This window comes from Xenopus laevis, chromosome 9_10L, assembly GCF_017654675.1.
Source record: "Xenopus laevis strain J_2021 chromosome 9_10L, Xenopus_laevis_v10.1, whole genome shotgun sequence".
Classification (NCBI taxonomy): Eukaryota; Metazoa; Chordata; class Amphibia; order Anura; family Pipidae; genus Xenopus; species Xenopus laevis.
Genome location: NC_054387.1, coordinates 53,360,175 through 53,370,560, shown reverse-complemented (window position 1 = coordinate 53,370,560; position 10,386 = coordinate 53,360,175).

Below are 10,386 nucleotides of genomic sequence, written 5' to 3'. Positions count from 1 at the left end.
TGTGACCAATCTCAGTCACATGGTACTGCCTTGCTACATCGTGATGGTGACTTGGTCTGTCCTTCAACAAAATGAATTTTTGCATAATGAAAGAAAATATAATTGTAATCTCAATATCCATTCATTCCTCAGTCTCACTGGGTTTATTGCTATGTGTAACTGTCATTGCTATTGTCTGTCATTCTCTATCCCTTTCTGTTCTCTGCACTGCTGGCTCTGACTCCTGACTCAACTTCCAAATATGCCTTCATTTCTCATTCTATCTGTAGCAGCCATTGTGTCTATCTGTCTCTTTTCTGAACTGCTGGCTTTGACTCCTGAAACAGCTTCTGCATCATTCCTCAATCTCACTGAGTTTATAGTTATGTGTAACTGACATTGATATTGTATGTCACGTTCTCTTCTCTGGTTCTGACTCTTGAAACAATGTAGCAGGTTTTTTCTCCTCTGGAACTAAAGCAGTTTAATTTTTATCCTTGCTTCGGTCCCTTATGTTTGTATATATATATATATATATATATATATATATATATATATATATATATATATATATATAGTGAATAAAGTACCCCCTCTTGTAAAATATAAGGATATTATAAGTTACCGAGGAGTTTCATGACCATATAAAAACACGAGGCCGAAGGCCGAGTGTTTTTATACAGGTCATGGAACTCCGAGGTAACTTATAATATCCTCATATTTTACAACTGGGGGTACTTTATTAATTATAATACACAAATTTTAGTGAGTCATGTGACAGAAATTACATCACTACTCACCGTTTATAACTGATGACATCACTACTCACCGTTTATAAGGATATAATTTACAGGATATTCATGGCTTTTGTGTATTATATATATATATATATATATATATATATATATATATTGGTATTAAGAGGTTGATTATGAGATAAACGTGTGATGCAGAAAATGCTTGTTTCTCAGCAGACCCCTGGTCTGATCACCTTTCTCAGGGAACCTGAGGTCCCTTCAGCCCATACAGTATTAGCACTCCAGGCTGCACGGTCCTTCCCCACAAGAGATAAATCAAAGAAATGGCTATAGAAGGTTCTGGGAGGTTAATTCACAATTTTGCTATTATTCTACTCTTGGCCTATGGCCAGTGGGCCCAGTATGCATGGAAGTATAATGTTGCCCTACTGACTGGACATTTCCCCGATAGACTTAAGGTGATGAACTGTGTGTAATGGTCTTCAACTCTTTATAACCTCCAGACCAAGTATCCTGCCCTGCACTGAGTTCCCATTCACAGTATGGCACCAACTGAGTTAAGCTACACCCAAATGGACTTATAACACTATTAGGCACAATGTCTCAGGAGTGATGTCAATAAACTCAGACATAAAACAGCCAAGGTAGCACCCCTAATATGTTTCCCAATCAAATATCCATGGTTGGTTGAATTGGGGTGCTTAGATCTCACTTCTTGCTGTCTAATCAAATGCCCCATGTACATACCTCCCAACTGTCCTGTTTTGAGTGGGACAGTACCGATTTTGACAGCTCAACCCGCAGTCCCACATTTGTACTGAAATGTCCCGACTTTCTATTTGATCTTCTGCACTGAACAGCCAGAAAAAGATACAAAGCTTCAGCATGAACCCGAAAAATAATGCGTACAGTCTGCTCTTTTCCAATTGAGTACTAAGGCTGACGGGCAGACAAAGTTGCACAGCTTGTTGGATCTTAGATAGGCAAGGGGTGGGATTACTCCTTCTGCGTGGAGATTGGTTCCCACTCCATATCACCTGCATGTCCACTTACAAGTGCATGCATTGGCTTAGCTGTGGGTGTCTGTCAAGGAAAACTCATTTACGTTTCTAAAGCCATTGCTTAATTTACATATTAAAGACGGACCTCATTTGCATTTTTAAAGCAAGCGGCCCACTGGGCGAATGCGAAGATGGCCAGACCGGGCCTGAAGGAGAGGATGCGCTTCTCTCAGACTGCAACAAAAAAGCAGGAGCCAATGCTCCGTGTGCCCTGGGTCTTACAGAGACTTTTCTCTAGGATGTTTTAAAAACATAAAATAGCTTTATTAAAAATAACAAAATTAATTTTCCCTTTACAGAAACCTCATCTATAATCGGGTAGGGATATTTTTGGATCTCGGTCTGTTCAAGTGAAAGCCACTCCATATATTGGGCTATAGATAAATTTCCTTAGGGCTATTATTGATACAGCTGTGCATTAGGAGTGTGAGAGGATTGCCATTTATACCTACCGTGGTTCAGAGCACAATGCTGCCCCTCTGATGTTAGGAAAGGTCTTAGCCAAGAATAGTACAAGAAATAGTCAGTTGTGGAAAGGGATGGTGCACCTCCAGTCTGGTACAGGACTCTATTAAAGACAGTCTTGTCCACAGCATTAGCCTGTGCCACCTGTTTCCCCTAAATCTATTCTTTATATATTCAGCTTCAGACTTGTCTTCATACATCATTCCTTCTGCATCCAAAATTGCTCCAGCGGATAAGAAAGGAAAGCCTGGCATTAATCAGAGGCACAATAATCCCTGGCATTAAGTCTCCATTGGCCGCCCTGCCCATTCCTTTAGCATTCATGTTTTGTCTCCCTCCTTACAGGCCCTATCCACTTTCTCTTTATCTTTTCATAGATGCCCTTCTGGGGGGGGGGGAGCTTGCTGAGCAGTTGGCATGTGGAATGTCAACCAGGTGGCAGAGATTTAAGTAAATGTCAAACAAGGGTTTGTAGCTCCTATGTATGTGCCCTGCTCTTATCTGCCCCATCTTCACTGAGCCCTGCTCTTATTTGCCCCATCTTCACTGTGCCTTTCTTTTGTCAGTCAATAATGTGCCTTGGTCATATGCAATATAGATATTATTTGCGAAAAAAAAAAGAAAAAGAACTATCCTGTTTTATAGTATGGAAGGAGAAAGGCTTGTAAGTGTATCTCTGCAGTGAGCACTGGTCAGAGCTAATAATGTAGTGTTGAGAATAAAGATGAAGCTCACAATCTGATATTTATTGGCACCTCCCAGTAATCTCAACTTTCCTCAATCTACTTTTTTCCTATTCAGCTCTTGAACTCAACTTCTCCTGTCCTCCCACCTTCAATTTGTTTCACTTGATCCTATACCCTCATCAAGTGCCCCTGCACTTACTTCAGCACTTACCTATATATCCAATTCATCTCTAGCTTCTGCTGCTTTCCCCTCATAATTCAAAAACACACGTCAAACTCATTCTTAAAAAGGCTACATCAGACCCAGCCTGTCCATCTACCTATCCTCCAGTCTCCCTCCAAACCCCTAGCCTCTAAACTCATGGACCATCTTGTCTTTTCTTGTGTTACTAACTTTCCCTGCACCCATAATCTACTAGACCCTATGCAGTTTTGGTCTGTACATTCCACTGAAACTGCATTTTGTACAGTTGCAAAAAATCTCCAGACTCCTAAGGTCAAAGGACAATTCCCCTGGACTTATCTTCTGGTTTTGATGCTGCTGACCAATCTGTTCTAATGCAAATTCTCTATTCTCTGGGTATCCAGGATCAAGCTGCATCCTGGTTCTTTTCTACCTTTCGGATCACAGCTTCTACCCCGGTTCAGCTCAGTGTGGGAGTGCCTCAGGGGTCTAAAATTGTCCCTCTGCTCTTCTACCTGTGCACTCTTTCTTTAGGAGACCTTATATCTTCATTTGGTTTTAAATATTATTTATATACATTGACTTCCTGATATATTTAGACACCCCTTCACTAACTTTTAGTCCCAAATAGCTAGCTGCCTCCTCAGTATCTCCTCCTGGATGATCCAACACCACCTCAAACTCAACCTGACTAAAACAGAGCTTAATGTCTTACCACTCAAACCTAGTCCATCTCCTCCTTTCACCATTACTATTGATGGCATGGCCATTAACCTTGTTTGTGCAGCACACTGTCAGGGGGTTATCATTGACTAGTCCTTCTTTTTTAATCATATTATAACTACTGTGGAAGACTGATGTTTTACCCTCTGCAATATTGCCATTATACACAACCTTTCTTTCACAAGTAACAGTGAAAACACCAACTGTTGCCCTTATCTTATCCCGTTAAGAGTATTGCAATCTCCTACTAACGGTCTCCCACACTCTCACCTCTCTGCCCTTCAATCAATCTTAAATTCTGCTGCTAGAATCCTTCTGCTCTCTCCTAAACCTTCTTACCTGTTCATCTCCAGGTAATATCCCTATCATCGCTACATGTTAAACAAAGGCTAGCAGATAAAATCACTCCTCTGCTCCTCACTACATTTCTTCAATGTATGTTCGTGGCCTTCAGTCTTTTTTTTTTTTTTTTTACACCATCCACACTCACTGCCATCTTTTGTCTTAAACCTTTCTACCTTTCGGATCCTTACCTCTAGAATTCTATCCCTTAATGGAACAGTAAAAAATTAAAGTGTTTTAAAGGAATGACAATATAATGTACTGTTGCCATCAACTGCTGAAACTGGTATGTTTGCTATTGAAACACAACTAAAGTTCATATAAACAAGCTGCTGTGTAGCCATGGGGGCAGCCATTTAAGCACAGTATACACAGTAGATAGCAGATAAGTTTTGAGGAATCCCACATATTATCTGCTGTGCATCCTGTGCCTTTTCTCCCTTTTGAGCTGTGTGTGGCTGCCCCCATTGCTAAACAACAGCTTGTTTATATAAACTATAGTAGTGTTTCTGAAGCAAATACACCAGTCTTAACCTATGGGAGTACTAGAACATTATTTATTTTAACATGCACTTTTTGCCCCCCAATTTGTGTCTGTATGCTATCCACCTACTTAGACTGCAAGCTCTACGGGGCAGGGATCTCCTTCCTACTGTGTGTCTTACCACAAGGCACTTAATTGCTGTCCATTTATACTTATTTATTTTATTTACTGTAATATTTGTCCTCCCTGTGTGTTTGTTTGTATAGCATTGCATTTCCTTGTAGTGCTTTACAAATAAAGTTATACATGCATACTTACATACATATGACAGTCTTCTGTTCTATTTAATCTAAACCCTTAAAATTAGTGATGGGTGAATCTGACCCTTTAAGCTTCACCAAAAATTCCTGAAACCGCCAAAAGTCAATGGGCGTTTTTTCACGTGACAATTTTTCAAACCAGTACAGCAGGATACAAGTATAACATATATGTTGTATAGGAATTTCCATATGTGTAAGGACTATATCAGGCTGCACTGGGGCTAATCCTGTTAATACTCCATATCTCCAGATCATAAAGTAAATGTATGTTCATGTGTTGTTATTGCCTTTTTAGTTTAGAAAATATGAGCAGTTTGTAATGTAGCATAATGTACAATGAATTTGAAACAACAGCATCACCAACAGTGAAGTTAGTGAGAAGAGGAAAGTCTCGTGATTTTGCGCTCCTCAGAAAATAAAGACAGCGGGCAGAGTCATCTGATTTTTTACTGTTCAGTTCTATGCGGAGCTACATTATAAAACTTTCCTCTTCTGGCTAACTCCATTTTCTTCCTACTGTTAATTTTGTGAAAACTAGAAAATAAATATATCACTATATAAATATATATAAGGGGCAGTAATGTACTGAAAAAATTGAAAGACAAAGTACATGGAAGCAATTCTAAGCTAATAAAGGTAATGGAAGGGCTCCATTATAAGGAAAGGCTGACCAAGCTGGGATTGGTTACACTGGAGAAGAGAAGAGGCAATTAATGAGGGAAATTATACCAATGTATACGTATATAAGGGTCAGTAATGAAATAAAGTACAGAGAAGAGAGACTAAGCTGATAAAGGGAATGTAGGGTCTTGGTTACACTTAAGAAGAGGCAGTTAAGGGGGGATATGACCACTATATATACTGTACATATATAAGAGACAGTAATGAAATAGAGAAAGTACAGAGAAAAGAGACTAAGTTGATCAAGGGAATGGAAAGGCTTAGTTATAAGGAAAGGATGTCCAAGCTGGGGTTGGTTAAACTAAAGAAGAGGTGATTAGGGTGGCACTAGCTCATCAGCCACTTTTTTATTGGTTGGATTCCACGCCAAGTTGTTTCAGCAAATTCCATCGGGAATAATATTCAGCATGTAACAGTGCAAGATAAATAAAGTGCTCTGGAGATCACTATTTACTATGTTGTGTACTGGCAGGTATAACTTTATAAGCACTCACTCTTTGCTTTAAGCTTTAGTGCTCTTATTATAGATGCCAAGGTTTATAGGAGATAAATTAAGTTGATGAGAAAAGGACTCCATGATTATGATGGTATCCTGATGTCTCTTCTCTGTAACTGAGGTTAATACAGCAAGATACCAGTATAATATATATGTCGTATTGGAATTTCCTTATGTGTAAGGACTATATCAGGCTGCACTGGGGCTAATCCTGTGAATACTCCATATCTCTTCAGATCATAAAGTAAACGTGTGTTTATTGCCTTTGTGCCATCATCCCGCTCCCTCTAATCTCACAGACATAATGTCATGTGCTGAGAAAATCTCCAGGAGATGTTTCCTGTATGACAAAGCCAGTGTGACCTTTGGAAGGAGCTGGGCAGTAACTGGATCCAGACAGTGTTACTCAGAGGTCAAGTAGGAGAGAAAAGACAATGTTGGGCATTTGGGATCAAAGCCTGGATATAAGTGGGTTCTGGCATGCTGTCACTCACCAGCTCCTACACCAATAAACTTACCACTTTCTATGAAACCACTTTAAGAGGAGAAGACATACCTCAGTGGTGTCATGCATAGATGGAATATTGCATTATAATGGTGGGATTCCAGGGCCAGTGAATCTATTCTGTATAAAGCACTAAAATACTTCTAGTGAAACACTAGCACAGACAGTCTGTCTTATCACAGAGAAAATGTCTATAAATTATTCTTATGTGATTCCTTTCTCAAAATTCTATAGCAATTCACCTTCCCCACGTTTCCTATAGACTCCTGCCACCCACTGGGCTTGAATTTATGGATCTCTCACCCAAACAAACTCCAGGACCTGTATTGTTCTGAATTGCTTTGGTGATTACATTGATATGATGCAATTCCTGCAGCCACTATATTTCTTCTCACAGCTTGGTGGCCAATGGCGTAACTACATATTACTGGGCCCCACAGCGTGTTATCTTTCAGGACCCCAAATGTCTAGAAGTTGACCTGTTTCATCAGTATTTATTGAAATTGTATATGAATTAGGGCAGGGGTGCCCAAAAGGTAGATCGGGATCTAGTAGATTTCAAGACACTGTCAACAAACAGCTTGTCTAAATCACCCTCCTGTTTCATGCTTTTCATTCACATATTTATTACTTTATGGTCACAAATAGTTGTTTGTTAAATATAGCAATATTAATTCTCTCATAAATCAATATAATATGTAAGTAATATATTCCTAAGAACATGCTTTTATGGATGTAGATCATAATGGGACAACATCACTAAAAGTAGACCTCACATTAGTAAAGTATGGGCTCTCCTAAATTAGGGCCTCATTGGGCCCCTATGCCTTCAGGCCCCCCTGCAGCCATAGGGTCTGCTTCCTCTGTAGTTACACCCCTGTAGGGATGCTTCTTTTGCAATGAGTCAAATACAGCATTGTCCACAATTGAAGAAATGATTGGCTAATAAACCTAGTCTTGCCCTGCAGTTACAATACAGTTACAGTCTGGGATACGATGTAGCTAGCAATGCCAGACAATAGAAGGAAGCCCAACTAGGTATTGTTCTGAATTAAAAGAGGTATAGATTTTTAGGACAAGGGTATCATCCTTTCCAGTGATACTATAGACAAAGTGGACCCCACAGTTGCAGGGGGGCATGGGGGGTCGGGGAACATAACCATAACCTGCCTTATGGAAGCAGCTCCCCTGAAGCCCCAGACCTAGAGCTTGAGGAGGGCTGAAATAAAAGGTAGACAACAGTGGTACAGTATATGCTGGGAAGGTGCGGTTATAGGGGAAGCTATTGATGAGGTGGTGGGAGAGTGGCTGGGTGAGTTCATGCAAAAGAGAGGCAGTGGTGAAGAGCTTGGTGTGTGGACTAGTGATGCATGGGTCAATTCAACCTGAGATTGATTTGCGTTATGACCACGTGTTATAAACCCGTACCTGCCCCATCTCTGTCATCAATGTAGAGGGAAGGGTGAGTATATACTGTAAGTAAGCAACTCGTTTGCAACATCAGTAGTGGGGCTGGGACAGTGTAGAGAGGTCGAAAAGGGATTTGTCTGGTGGCAAATACAGCCCACCACCTGCCCGCAACCAACTTCTGAATACAATTGGTTGGCCTTACCCACACATAACTAGTCTGGACACAGCAGTGGGCTATGGCTATGTGCAGACCCAGTAGCTCAGCAAGAAGAGGCAAAGAAGCAGGTCAAGCAGTGTTGCTTCACTGATTAAAAAACAGGAGGGCCCATGTTAACTCTTCTGAGACAAACTGGAGGCAGTTACAGGTGAGTTTGGGGCTTTTGGATCAAACAAAAGTTCAGCAGGATTTATAGTATTTAGCCTTGTGTTATATATTTAGCCTGTGTTGCTGTGTGACTGGGACACCTCACTGCATAATATTGTTAAGAGGAAATGTCAATCTTCAGCTACATTTTCTCTTGGCCTCCTAACTAGAGTGCAAGCTCCTCTGTATACTTCCCACACATGATCTGAAAGGGAGCCCACGTGAATGAGTAGCTATGAGGCTGCATCTCGCCAATGCTGTGACAATGCCAGGCTGCATTCCAGTTGGCACATAGCACAAACCTCTGGCATTCCTTTCCCCGGGCACAGAATCTGTAGGATTTCTCTGCTCTTATCATATGAAAGAATGTCTCTTGCAGAACCTTAAAGCGCTAATCCCATTCTTAAAACCTAGAGGTCAAGACTCCCAATTGTGCCCATTGGCATGACGCCGCACTTGGAAAGAAATAAAAGACCACATCATTTCTATATTTACATTATAAAGTAAAAAAAAAGTTGGGCACCGACGGGTCCTATTACCAATTATAGAAAGGGGATAAACCACAGGGATTATTCCTGGTCTTTATAAAAGCACATTATCCTCAACCAACGGGTATTTGCATTCGGTCATAAGGTGAGTATCAAACCACACTGTGGGCTTTAATTTTTAGGTGAGTGGGATATGCATACTTCTACATGTCAAATTACAAGAAATAGGATAATCCAAAGGGAATTTTACTAGGTTTTGAAGTTATGTATAAATGTAATTACTATTAATAAATGTGTCTGTCAGTCCCTTCTTGTTCTCTGGCTCTGACTCTAGTAACTACGTAGCAGAGGTCAGTTGTCCTCCAGGTCTGTTAATTAATTGGCTTCTGCTGCATTGTTTCAGGAGTCAGAGCCAATAGTATAGCGAATGTAAACAGCCAGCTAGATACATAACTATAAAGACAGTGACACAGAGGTATGCATATTGGGAAGTTGCTTAGAAGTATATATTTTTTTCAATATGCAAAAAACTGCTTTTGGCTGTAGTTACCCTTTAATGTATATGTTACTATGTATCTATCTGTGTGTTGGTCTATCTGTCTTTCCCTAGCTGCATCTATCTTTCCATCTCTCTATATTAATACACACGTATGTATAATGATAATGACATATATCTCCTTAGTGAAGCTGGAGCACCCACATACGAAATTATCAACCGCCTGGGTGCTGGTTTTATAACAATATAAACAAAAAAGAATAAACCACACTCGCAGGACTTGTTTAGTGCAAATGGTGGTTTATTACCATGCATAAGTAAACAGTGAAGGTGTATATACATATATATGATATAATACATTACATATATGTATATATACACCCTTACTGTTTACTTATGCACAGTCTAATTACGTCACACTCTCATTTTGGCGCCACACTGTGTTTAAATTACGGGTTGTAAAATGCATTGTGCTCAGTTCCTGAAGAAGGCTTGATTGTAGGAGCCGAAACGTAATAAACCACTATTTTTTTGCACTAAACAAGTCCTGCGAATGAGGTTTATTCTTTTTTGTTTATATATATAAATATATATATATATATATATATATATATATATATATATACACACACACACAGGTATGGGATCCGTTATCCAAAAATCCATTATCCAGAATGCTCTGTATTACGGAATGTCTATCTCCCATAGACTCCATTTTATTCAAATACTGTAATAATAAAACAGTACCTTGTATTTGATCCCAACTAAGATATAATTAATTCTTATTGGAAGCAAAACCAGCCTATTGGGTTTATTTAATCCTCGTGTTTTTATATGGTCATGAAACTCCTCGGTAACTTATAATATCCTTATATATATATATATATATATATATATATATATATATTTATGTGTACAAACGCAAACCGCACTCACAGGACTTT